Source organism: Arachis hypogaea, chromosome 20 (assembly GCF_003086295.3).
Source record: "Arachis hypogaea cultivar Tifrunner chromosome 20, arahy.Tifrunner.gnm2.J5K5, whole genome shotgun sequence".
NCBI classification, from domain to species: domain Eukaryota; kingdom Viridiplantae; phylum Streptophyta; class Magnoliopsida; order Fabales; family Fabaceae; genus Arachis; species Arachis hypogaea.
Genome location: NC_092055.1, coordinates 99093877 through 99107281, shown reverse-complemented (window position 1 = coordinate 99107281; position 13405 = coordinate 99093877). Strand labels below are relative to the sequence as shown.

The window sequence follows — 13405 nt, the reverse complement described above, 5'->3', positions numbered from 1 at the left end:
GGTGAAGAGTTTTAGGGAAGGGTGTTTATTGGGAAGAGAGGATGAATGAGAAGAGGGGAGAGTATGAGTGGAGGTAGGTGGGGATCCTGTGGGGTCCACAAATGCTGAGATGATCCTGTGGGGTCCACAGATCCTGAGGTGTCAAGGAATTGTATCCCTGCACCAATTAGGCATGTAAAATGCCTTTGCATGCAATTCTGGCGTTTAAACGCCAAATTGGTGCTTGTTCTGGGCGTTCAGTGCCCAGATGCAGCATGTTTCTAGCGTTGAATGCCAGTTCTATACTTGTTTCTGGCGTTCAGCGCCAGCTTTCCTCAGTGTGCATTCCTGGCATCTGAACGCCAGGATGCTGCTTGTTTTGGGCGTTCAACACCAGATCCATGCTCTGTTCTGGCATTGAACGCCAGCCAGATGCTCCTTACTGGCGTTTAAACGCCAGTAAGCCCTTCCTCCAGGGTGTGATTTTTCTTTTGCTGTTTTTGATTCTATTTTTGATTTTTCTATTTATTTTGTGACTCCACATGATCATGAACCTAATAAAACATGAAAGAACAATAAAATAAAAATAAAATTAGATAAATAAAAATTGGGTTGCCTCCCAACAAGCGCTTCTTTAATGTCAATAGCTTGACAGTGGGCTCTCATGGAGCCACACAGGTGATCCGGTCAATTTTATAGACTCCCAACACCAAACTTAGAGTTTGGATATGGGTGTTCAACACCAAACTTAGAGTTTGGCTAAGGCTTCCCAACACCAAACTTAGAGTTTAACTGTGGGGGCTTTAGTTGACTCTGTACTGAGAGAAGCTTTTCATGCTTCCTCTCCATTGTTACAGAAGGAGATTCTTGAGTTTTAAACACAAGGTTGTCCTCATTCAGTTGAAGGATCAATTCTCCTCTGTCTACATCAATCACAGCTCTTGCTGTGGCTAGGAAGGGTCTTCCAAGGATGATGGATTCATCCTCATCCTTCCCAGTATCCAGGATTATGAAATCAGCAGGGATGTAAAGGCCTTCAACCTTTACTAACATGTCCTCTACCTATCCATAAGCCTATTTTCTGGAATTGTCTGCCATCTCTAATAAGATTCTAGCAGCTTGTACCTCAAAGATTCCCAGTCTCTCCATTATAGAGAGTGGCATGAGGTTTATTCCTGACCCAAGGTCACATAGAGCCTTCTCAACGGTCATGGTGCCTAGGGTACAAGGTATTAGGAACTTTCCAGGATCCTGTTCCTTCTGAGGCAATCTCAGTTGATCCAATGCATTTAGTTCATTGGTGAACAGGGGAGGTTCATCTCCCCAAGTTTCATTACCAAATAAATTGGCATTCAGCGTCATGATTGCACCAAGGAACTTGGCAACTTGCTCTTCAGTAACATCCTCATTCTCTTCAGAAGAAGAATACTCATCAGAGCTCATGAAGGGCATAAGGAGGTTCAATGGAATCTCTATGGTCTCTAAATGAGCCTCAGATTCCTTTGGTTCCTCAAAGGGAAACTCCTTGTTGATCACTGGACATCCCAGGAGGACTTCCTCCTTGGGATTCACGTCCTCCCCTTCTTCCTTGGATTCGGCCATGATGGTTATACCAATGGCCTTGCAATCTCTCTTTGGATTTTCTTCTGTATTGCTTGGGAGAGTACTAGGAGGGGTTTCAGTGATCTTCTTACTCAGCTGGCCCACTTGTGCCTCCAAATTTCTAATGGATGACCTTGTTTCATTCATGAAACTCAAAGTGGCTTTAGATAGATCAGAGACTAAATTTGCTAAGTTAGATGGATTCTGCTCAGAATTCTCTGTCTGGAAAAGACTTGCTATTGCTAAACCTGTTTCTTCCACCATTATTAAAGCCTTGTTGAGGCTTTTGTTGATCCTTCCATGAGAAATTTGGGTGATTTCTCCATGAGGGGTTATAGGTGTTTCCATAAGGTTCACCCATATAATTTACCTCTGCTATGGCAGGGTTCTAAGGATCATAAGCCTCTTCTTCAGAAGATGCCTCTTGAGTACTGTTGGATGCAGCTTGCATTCCATTCAGACTTTGAGAAATCATATTGACCTGCTGAGTCAATATTTTATTCTGGGCCAATATGGCATTCAGAGTATCAATTTCAAGAACTCCCTTCTTCTGAGGTGTCCAATTACTCACAGGATTCCTCTCAGAAGTGTACTGATGCACGAAATTGTGATGTCCAGGCTCAAACAATCCCCGGCAACGTGAGCAACTTGGTGCTCTGATCTCAATACATAATTGTCACAACTTCGATACAACTAACCAGCAAGTGCACTGGGTCGTCCAAGTAATACCTTACGTGAGTAAGGGTCGAATCCCACGGAGATTGTTGGTATGAAGCAAGCTATGGTCACCTTGCAAATCTCAGTCAGGCGGATATAAAATAATCATGGAGTTTTCGAATTCAATATAATAAAATAGGGATAGAGATACTTATGTAATTCATTGGTAGGAATTTCAGATAAGCGAATGGAGATGCTTTTCGTTCCTCTGAACCTCTGCTTTCCTGCTATCTTCATCCAATCAGTCTTACTCCTTTCCATGGCTGGCTTTATGCAAGGGTATCACCGTTGTCAGTGGCTACATCCCCTCCTCTCAGTGAATAATATGCTCACGCACCCTGTCACGGCACGGCTATTCATCTGTCGGTTCCTGATCATGCTGGAATAGGATTCACCCTCCTTTTGCGTCTGTCACCAACGCCCAGCACTCGCGAGTTTGAAGCTCGTCACAGTCATTCAATCATTGAATCCTACTCGGAATACTACAGACAAGGTTTAGACTTTCCGGATTCTCTTGAATGCCGCCATCATTCTAGCTTACGCCACGAAGATTCCGGTTAGGAGATCTAAGAGATACTCATTCTAGCTTAATTCATGTAGAACAGAAGTGTTTGTCAGGCACGCGTTCATAAGGGGGAAGGATGATGAGCGTCACACATAATCATCACCTTCATCACGTTCTTGGGTGCGAATGGATATCTTAGAAGCGAAATAAGAAGAATTGAATAGAAAACAGTAGTACTTTGCATTAATCTTTGAGGAACAGCAGAGCTCCACACCTTAATCTATGGAGTGTAGAAACTCTACCGTTGAAAATACATAAGTGAAGGTCCAGGCATGGCCGAGATGGCCAGCCCCCTAAAGCGTGATCAAAGGATCATAAGGTAATCCAAAGATGGTCAAAAAGACTAGTAAGAGGTCCTATTTATAATAACTAGCTACTAGGGTTTACATGAGTAAGTATTTGATGTATAAATCCACTTCCGGGGCCCACTTGGTGTGTGTTTGGGCTGAGCTTAAGTGTTGCACGTGCAGAGGCCATTTGTGGAGTTGAACGCCAGTTTTTGTGCCAGTTTGGGCGTTCAACTCTGGTTTTGGATCCTTTTCTGGCGCTGGACGCCAGATTTGGGTAGAAAGCTGGCGTTGAACGCCAGTTTACGTCGTCAATTCTTGGCCAAAGTATGGACTATTATATATTGCTGGAAAGCCCTGGATGTCTACTTTCCAAATCAATTGAAAGCGCGCCATTTCGAGTTCTGTAGCTCCAGAAAATCTACTTTGAGTGCAGGGAGGTCAGAATCCAACAGCATCAGCAGTCCTTTTTCAACCTCTGAATCTGATTTCTGCTCAAGTCCCTCAATTTCAGCCAGAAAATACCTGAAATCACAGAAAAACACACAAACTCATAGTAAAGTCCAGAAATGTGAATTTAACATAAAAACTAATGAAAACATCCCTAAAAGTGATTAGATCCTACTAAAAACATACTAAAAACAATGCCAAAAAGCGTATAAATTATCCGCTCATCACAACACCAAACTTAAATTGTTGCTTGTCCCCAAGCAACTGAAAATCAAATAGGATAAAAAGAAGAGAATATACTATAAATTCCAAACTATCAATGAAACAGAGCTTCAATCATATGAGCGGGAATTATAGCTTTTTGCCTCTTGAATAGTTTTGGCATCTCACTTTATCCATTGAGGTTCAGAATGATTGGCATCTATAGGAACTTCAGATTTTGAATAGTGTTATTGACTCTCCTAGTTCAGTATGATGATTTTTGAACACATCTTCTTTATGAGTCTTGGCCGTGGCCCTAAGCACTTTGTTTTCCAGTATTACCACCGGATATATAAATGCCACAGACACATAATTGGGTGAACCTTTTCAGATTGTGACTCAGCTTTGCTAAAGTCCCCAATTAGAGGTGTCCAGGGTTCTTAAGCACACTCTTTGTTTTTGCTTTGGACCTTGACTTTAACCGCTCAGTCTCAAGTTTTCACTTGACACCTACACGCCACAAGCACATGGATAGGGACAGCTTGGTTTAGCCGCTTAGACCAGGATTTTATTCCTTTAGGCCCTCCTATCCACTGATGCTCAAAGCCTTGGGATCCTTTTTATTTGCCCTTGCCTTTTGGTTTTAAGGGTTATTGGCTTTTTCTGCTTGCTTTTTCTTTCTATTTTTTTTTCTACATTTTTTTTTTCTGCAAGCTTTGTTCTTTTGCTGCTTTTTCTTGCTTCAAGAATCATTTTTATGATTTTTCAGATTATCAAATAACATGTCTCCTAGTCATCATTCTTTCAAGAGCCAACATATTTAACATTCTTAAACAACAACTTCAAAAGACATATGCACTGTTCAAGCATACATTCAGAAAACAAGAAGCATTGTCACCACATCAATATAATTAAGCTAAGTTCAAGGATAAATTCGAAACTCATGTACTTCTTGTTCTTTTGAATTAAAACAGTTTTCATTTAAGAGAGGTGATGGATTCATAGGACATTCATAACTTTAAGACAAAGTTACTAACTACTAATGATCATGTAATGAAGGCACAAATATAGATAAGCACATAACATAGAAAACGAAAAACAGAAGAAAGAAGAACAAGGAATGAATCCACCTTAGTGATGGTGGCGTTTCTTTCTTGAGGAACCAATGATGTCCTTGAGCTCTTCTATGTCTCTTCCTTGTCTTTGTTGCTCCTCCTTCATTGGTTTTAGATCTTCTCTGATTTCATGAAGGATGATGGAGTGCTCTTGATGTTCCACCCTTAGTTGCTTCCAATAATTGTGTGGAAGAAAATGTATCCCATGAGGTATCTCAGGGATCTCTTGATTTGCAGTCAAATGTTCTACCACTGAGCTATAGACTCTTGATGGAAGCTTTTGTCTTCCCTTTCCTCTTTCTAGAGGTTTCTCCGGCCTTAGGTGCCATCAATGGTTATGGAAAAAACAAAAAAGCTATGCTTTTACCACACCAAACTTAGAATGTTGCTCGCCCTCGAGCAAAAGAAGAAAGAATAGAAGAATAAGAAGAAGATATGGAGGAGATGGATGGGAGTGTGTATTCGGCCATATGGGTGGGATTGGGTGGGAGAGAGATGTTGAATTTTTGAAGGTAGTGGGTGTATGGGTGTGAGTGGTAAATAGAAGACAGAAGGGATGAGTGTTTATTGGGAATAGAGGATGATTGAGAAGAGAAAAGAGAGTGAGTGAAGGTAGGTGGGGATCCTGTGGGGTCCACAGATCCTGAGATGATCCTGTGGGGTCCACAGATCCTGAGGTGTCAAGGCATTTACATCCCTGCACCAATTTAGGCATGTAAAATGCCCTTGCACACAACTCTGGGCGTTCAGCGCCAGGTTGGTGCCCATTTTGGGCGTTCAACGCCCCTTTGCTGCCATTTCTGGCGTTGAACGCCAGAACCATGCTTGTTCTGGGCGTTCAGCGCCAGGATGCTCCCATTCTGGGCGTTCAGCGCCAGAACTATGCTCTGTTCTGGCGTTTGAACGCCAGACAGATGCTCCTCCAGGGTGTGATTTTTCTTCTGCTGTTTTTGATTCCGTTTTTGATTTTTTTGTTTATTTTGTGACTCCACATGATCATGAACCTAAGAAAACATGAAAAACAATAAAAATAAGAATTAGATAAATATTGGGTTGCCTCCCAACAAGCGCTTCTTTAATGTCAATAGCTTGACAGTGGGCTCTCATGGAGCCTCACAGATGTGCAGAGCTTTGTTGAGACTCTCCAACACCAAACTTAGAGTTTGGATATGGGAGTTCAACACCAAACTTAGAGTTTGGTTGTGGCCTCCCAACACCAAACTTAGAGTTTGACTGTGGGGGCTCTGGTTGACTCTGCTTTGAGAGAAGCTTTTCAAGCTTCCTCTCCATGGTTGCAGAGGGAGATCCTTGAGTTTTGAATACAAGGGAGTTCTCATTCCATTGAAGGACTATTTCGCCTCTGTCAACATCAATCACAGCTCTTGCTGTGGCCAGGAAAGGTCTTCCTAGGATGATGGATTCATCCTCTTCCTTTCCAGTATCCAGGACTATGAAATCAGTAGGTATGTAAAGGCCCTCAACCTTTACTAATACATCTTCTACTTGTCGATAAGCCTGTCTTCTTGAGCTGTCTGCCATCTCTAGTGAGATTTTAGCAGCTTGCACCCCATAGATTCCCAGTTTCTCTATTACAGAGAGGGGCATGAGGTTTATACCTGAACCAAGGTCACACAGAGCTTTAAAGAACATGGTGCCTATGGTACAAGGTAATATGAACTTTCCAGGATCCTGTCTCTTCTGAGGCAATGTCAGTTGATCCAGATCACTTAGTTCATTGATGAACAAGGGAGGTTCAACTTCCCAAGCATCGATGCCAAACAATTTGGCATTCAGCTTCATGATTGCACCAAGAAACTTGGCAGTTTGCTCTTCAGTGACATCCTCATTCTCTTCAGAAGAGGAATACTCATCAGAGCTCATGAAGGGCATAAGGAGGTTCAATGGAATCTCTATGGTCTCTAGATGAGCCTCAGAGTCCTTTGGTTCCTCAGAGGGAAGCTCCTTATTGATCACTGGACGTCCCAGGAGGTCTTCCTCCTTGGGATTCACGTCCTCTCCTCTCCTCAGAGGTTCGGCCATGGCGCTTATGTCAATGGCCTTGCACTCTCCTTTTGGTTTCTCTTCTGTATTGCTTGGGAGAGTACTAGGAGGGATTTCAGTGATCCTTTTACTCAGCTGGCCCACTTGTGCTTCCAAATTTCTAATGGAAGACCTTGTTTCATTCATGAAACTTACAGTGGCCTTAGATAGATCAGAGACTAGATTTGCTAAATTAAAAGCATTTTGTTCAGAGTTCTCTGTCTGTTGCTGAGTGGATGATGGAAAAGGCTTGCTATTACAAAACCTGTTTCTTCCACCATTATTAAAGCCTTGTTGGGGCTTTTGATCCTTCCATGAGAAATTTGGATGATTTCTCCATGTTGAGTTATAGGTGTTTCCATAAGGTTCACCTATGTAATTTACCTCTGCTATTGCAGGGTTTTCAGGATCATAAGCTTCTTCAGGAGAAGCCTCTTGAGTACTGTTGGATGCAGCTTGCATTCCATGCAGACTCTGAGAGATCATATTGACTTGCTGAGTCAATATTTTATTCTGAGCTAATATGGCATTCAGAGTATCAACCTCAAGAACTCTCTTCTTCATAGGCGTCCCATTACTCACGGGATTCCTTTCAGAAGTGTACATGAATTGGTTATTAGCAACCATGTCAATGAGTTCTTGAGCTTCTGCAGGCGTTTTCTTTAGGTGAATGGATCCACCTGCAGAAGTGTCCAGTGACATCTTTGATAGCTCAGATAAACCATCATAGAATATATCCAGGATGGTCCATTCTGAAAGCATGTCAGAAGGACACTTTTTGGTCAACTGTTTGTATCTTTCCCAAGCTTCATAGAGGGATTCACCTTCTTTCTGTCTGAAGGTTTGAACATCAGCTCTAAGCTTGCTCAGCTTTTGAGGAGGAAAGTACTTGGCTAAGAAAGCCGTGACCAGCTTATCCCAAGAGTTCAGGCTGTCTTTGGGTTGAGAATCCAACCATAATCTAGCTCTGTCTCTTACAGCAAAAGGGAAAAGCATGAGCCTGTAGACTTCAGGATCTACTCCATTAGTCTTAACAGTATCACATATCTGCAAGAATTCAGTTAAGAACTGAAAAGGATCTTCAGATGGAAGTCCATGAAACTTGCAGTTCTGCTGCATCAGAGAAACTAATTGAGGTTTCAGCTCAAATTTGTTTGCTCCAATGGCAGGAATGGAGATGCTTCTTCCATGTAAATTGGAATTAGGTGCAGTAAAGTCACCAAGCATCCTCCTTGCATTATTATTATTTTCGACTGCCATCTCCTCTTCTTGTTTGAAAATTCCTAACAGGTGCTTACTGGTTAGTTGTAATTCAGAGTCCTTTCAGGTTCTGGATCTGCTTCAACAAGAATATTCTAGTCCTTGCTCCTGCTCATATGACAAAGAAGAAGGCACAGAAAAGTAGTAATAATAGAGATCCTTTTTTTTTTTTTTGAATGAGGGAGAGATGTTAGTAGATGAATAAATAAATAAAAAATAGAAAGAGATGAGAGAGAAGAGAATTTTCGAAAATAATTTTTGAAAAAGAGTTAGTGATTTTTGAAAATAGTTTTTGAAAAATGTTAGTAATTTTCGAAAATTTTTGAAATCAAAAATAAAAAATAAAAATAATTAGTTAATTAAAAAGAAATTTTTGAAAAAGAGGGGAGATATTTTCGAAAATTAGAGAGAGAGAGTTAGTTAGGTAGTTTTGAAAAAGTTAAGAAACAAACAAAAAGTTAGTTAGTTAGTTGAAACAAATTTTGAAAAGATAAGAAGTTAGGAAGTTAGAAAAGATATTTTGAAAAGATATTTTTGAAAAAGATAAGATAAGAAGATATTTTTGAAAAGATATGATTGAAATTTGTTTTGAAAAAGATTTGATTTTTAAAATCTCAATTAATGACTTGATTCATAAGAAATCAGAAGATATGATTCTAGAACTTAAAGTTTGAATCTTTCTTAACAAGCAAGTAACAAACTTCAAATTTTTGAACCAAAACATTAATTGACTAAGTTATTTTCGAAAATTATGATTTAAAATGAGAAAAAGATTTTTGAAAAATATTTTTGGAATTTTCGAAAATAACTAAGAATTTTGAAAAAGATTTGATTTTTGAAAAAGATTTTGAAAAAGATAAGATTTTCAAATTGAAAATTTGATTTGACTCAAGAAACAACTTTGATTTTAAAAATTTTTGAAAAAGTCAGCTCAAATTTTCGAATTTGATGAGAGAAAAAGGGAAAGATATTTTTTTGATTTTTGAAATTTTTATGAAAAACATGAAAATTATGCAATGCATGAAATTTTTAGATCAAAACAATGAATGCATGCAAGAATGCTATGAATGTCAAGATGAACACCAAGAACACTATGAAGATCATGATGAACATCAAGAACATATTTTTGAAAAATTTTTAATGCAAAGAAAACATGCAAGACACCAAACTTAGAATTCTTTAATGCTTAGGCACTAAGAATTCAAGAATGCATATGATAAACATGAAAAGACACAAAACAAAAAATCATCAAGATCAAACAAGAAGACTTACCAAGAACAACTTGAAGATCATGAAGAACACCATGAATGCATGATATTTTCGAAAAAATGCAAGATGCATATGCAAGTGACACCAAACTTATGATATGACTCAAGACTCAAACAAGAAACAGAAAATATTTTTGATTTTTATGATTTTCTAATTTTTTTGGATTTTTATTTTATATTTTTCGAAAATTAAAAGGAAAAATAAGGATTCCAAAAAAAATTTTTAATATGAATTCTAGGAATCTTGCCATGTTAGTCTAAAGTTTCAGTCCAGGAATTAGACATGGCTCACTAGCCAGCCAAGCTTTCAATGAAAGCTCCAGTCCAAAACACTAGACATGGCCAATGGCCAGCCAAGCTTCAGCAGATATGGATACTTTTCATGTATAGAATAACTAAGTGTGTGAGAATCTCTTCATTTGTGATGGTAAGTTGAAACCCCAGTCCAAAAATTAGACATGGCTTACAGCCAGCCAGGATTCAACAAATCATCATGAAACACTAGAATTCATTCTTAAAAATTCTGAAGAAAAATATATTTTTGAAAACATTTTTAATTTTTTTTCGAAAACAGATGAGAAAAGTTTTGAAATATTTTTGAAAAAATTTTTTTTTTTTAAAAAGAAAACGAAAAGAAAGTTACCCAATCTGAGCAACAAGATGAGCCGTTAGTTGTCCAAACTCGAACAATCCCCGGCAACGGCGCCAAAAACTTGATGCACGAAATTGTGATGTCCAGGCTCAAACAATCCCCGGCAACGTGAGCAACTTGGTGCTCTGATCTCAATACATAATTGTCACAACTTCGATACAACTAACCAGCAAGTGCACTGGGTCGTCCAAGTAATACCTTACGTGAGTAAGGGTCGAATCCCACGGAGATTGTTGGTATGAAGCAAGCTATGGTCACCTTGCAAATCTCAGTCAGGCGGATATAAAATAATCATGGAGTTTTCGAATTCAATATAATAAAATAGGGATAGAGATACTTATGTAATTCATTGGTAGGAATTTCAGATAAGCGAATGGAGATGCTTTTCGTTCCTCTGAACCTCTGCTTTCCTGCTATCTTCATCCAATCAGTCTTACTCCTTTCCATGGCTGGCTTTATGCAAGGGCATCACCGTTGTCAGTGGCTACATCCCCTCCTCTCAGTGAATAATATGCTCACGCACCCTGTCACGGCACGGCTATTTATCTGTCGGTTCCCGATCATGCTGGAATAGGATTCACCCTCCTTTTGCGTTTGTCACCAACGCCCAGCACTCGCGAGTTTGAAGCTCGTCACAGTCATTCAATCATTGAATCCTACTCGGAATACTACAGACAAGGTTTAGACTTTCCGGATTCTCTTGAATGCCGCCATCATTCTAGCTTACGCCACGAAGATTCCGGTTAGGAGATCTAAGAGATACTCATTCTAGCTTAATTCATGTAGAACAGAAGTGTTTGTCAGGCACGCGTTCATAAGGGGGAAGGATGATGAGCGTCACACATAATCATCACCTTCATCACGTTCTTGGGTGCGAATGGATATCTTAGAAGCGAAATAAGAAGAATTGAATAGAAAACAGTAGTACTTTGCATTAATCTTTGAGGAACAGCAGAGCTCCACACCTTAATCTATGGAGTGTAGAAACTCTACCGTTGAAAATACATAAGTGAAGGTCCAGGCATGGCCGAGATGGCCAGCCCCCTAAAGCGTGATCAAAGGATCATAAGGTAATCCAAAGATGGTCAAAAAGACTAGTAAGAGGTCCTATTTATAATAACTAGCTACTAGGGTTTACATGAGTAAGTATTTGATGTATAAATCCACTTCCGGGGCCCACTTGGTGTGTGTTTGGGCTGAGCTTAAGTGTTGCACGTGCAGAGGCCATTTGTGGAGTTGAACGCCAGTTTTTGTGCCAGTTTGGGCGTTCAACTCTGGTTTTGGATCCTTTTCTGGCGCTGGACGCCAGATTTGGGTAGAAAGCTGGCGTTGAACGCCAGTTTACGTCGTCAATTCTTGGCCAAAGTATGGACTATTATATATTGCTGGAAAGCCCTGGATGTCTACTTTCCAAATCAATTGAAAGCGCGCCATTTCGAGTTCTGTAGCTCCAGAAAATCTACTTTGAGTGCAGGGAGGTCAGAATCCAACAGCATCAGCAGTCCTTTTTCAACCTCTGAATCTGATTTCTGCTCAAGTCCCTCAATTTCAGCCAGAAAATACCTGAAATCACAGAAAAACACACAAACTCATAGTAAAGTCCAGAAATGTGAATTTAACATAAAAACTAATGAAAACATCCCTAAAAGTGATTAGATCCTACTAAAAACATACTAAAAACAATGCCAAAAAGCGTATAAATTATCCGCTCATCATGTACATAAACTGGTTATTAGCAACCATGTCAATGAGTTCTTGAGCTTCTGCAGGCATTTTCTTTAGGTGAATGGATCCACCTGCAGAAGTATCCAATGACATCTTAGCTAATTTAGACAGACCATCATAGAATATATCCAGGATGGTCCATTCTGAAAGCATGTTAGAAGGACACTTTTTGGTCAGTTGCTTATATCTCTCCCAAGCTTCATAGAGGGATTCACCTTCTTTCTATCTGAAGGTTTGAACATTTACTCTAAGCTTACTCAGCTTTTGAGGAGGAAAGAACTTGGCTAAGAAAGCCGTGACCAGCTTATCCCAAGAGTTCAGGCTATCTTTAGGTTGAGAATCCAACCATATTCTAGCTCTGTCTTTCACAGCAAAAGGGAAAAGCATGAGCCTGTAGACTTCAGGATCTACTCCATTAGTCTTAACAGTATCACAGGTCTACAAGAATTCAGTTAAGAACTGAAAGGGATCTTCAGATGGAAGTCCATGAAACTTGCAGTTTTGTTGCATCAGAGAAACTAATTGAGGTTTAAGCTCAAAATTGTTTGCTCCAATGGTAGGGATGGAGATGCTTCTTCCATGTGAATTGGAATTTGGTGCAGTAAAGTCATCAAGCATCTTCCTTGCATTATTATTATTTTCTGCTGCCATCTCCTCTTCCTTTTTGAAAATTTCTGTAAGGTTGTCTCTGGATTGTTGTAATTTAGCTTCTCTTAGTTTCCTCTTCAGAGTCCTTTCAGGTTCAGGGTCTGCTTCAACAAGAATGTTCTTGTCCTTGCTCCTGCTCATATGAAAAAGAAGGGAACATAAAATAATAATAGGGATTCTTTTTACCACAGTATAGAGGTCCCATTGTGTGAGTAGAAGAAAAGAAGAAAGAGAGTGAAGAAGAGAAGAATTCGAACTCAGAAGAGAAGAAGGGGGTCAAATTTTTGGGTGAGGAGAAGTGTTAGTAGATGAATAAATAAATAGAAGGATATGAGAGAGAATTTTGAAAATTAAATTTTGAAAAAGAGTTAATGATTTTCGAAAATTAAAGGAGAATTGCAATTAAAATTAAAATTTAAACAATTAATTAATTAAAAAGAATTTTTGAAAAAGAGGGAGGTATTTTCGAAAATTAGAGAGGGATAGTTTGTTAGGTAGTTTTGAAAGAGATAAGAAACAAACAAAAAGTTAATTAGTTAGTTGAAACAAATTTTAAAAATTAATTTTTAAAAGATAAGAAGATAAGAAGTTAGAAAAGATATTTGAAAAAGATATGATATGAAAAGGTAGGATTAAAAAGATATGATTTTGAAAAAGATAAGATAAAAAGATATTTTTGAAAAAATATGATTGAAATTAGTTTTGAAAAAAGATTTGATCTTTAAAATCACAATTAATGACTTGATTCACAAGAAATCACAAGATATGATTCTAGAACTTAAAGTTTGAATCTTTCTTAACAAGTAAGTAACAAACTTGAAATTTTTGAATCAAAACATTAATTGTTGATGATATTTTCGAAAATATGATGTAAATTTAAGAAAAAGATTTTTAAA

The 13405-nt window shown here is 38.9% G+C and overlaps 2 non-coding genes across 2 annotated transcripts; both read left to right on the top strand.

Moving 5' to 3' along the window:
* The first annotated feature begins 7712 nt into the window (after window positions 1-7712).
* Window positions 7713-7820, top strand: LOC112787420 (small nucleolar RNA R71). The gene has a single exon (XR_003194835.1). It is a non-coding gene; the product is annotated as a small nucleolar RNA R71 (small nucleolar RNA).
* A 4188-nt stretch (window positions 7821-12008) lies between these two features.
* Window positions 12009-12116, top strand: LOC112788268 (small nucleolar RNA R71). The gene has a single exon (XR_003195639.1). It is a non-coding gene; the product is annotated as a small nucleolar RNA R71 (small nucleolar RNA).
* Window positions 12117-13405: the final 1289 nt, after the last annotated feature.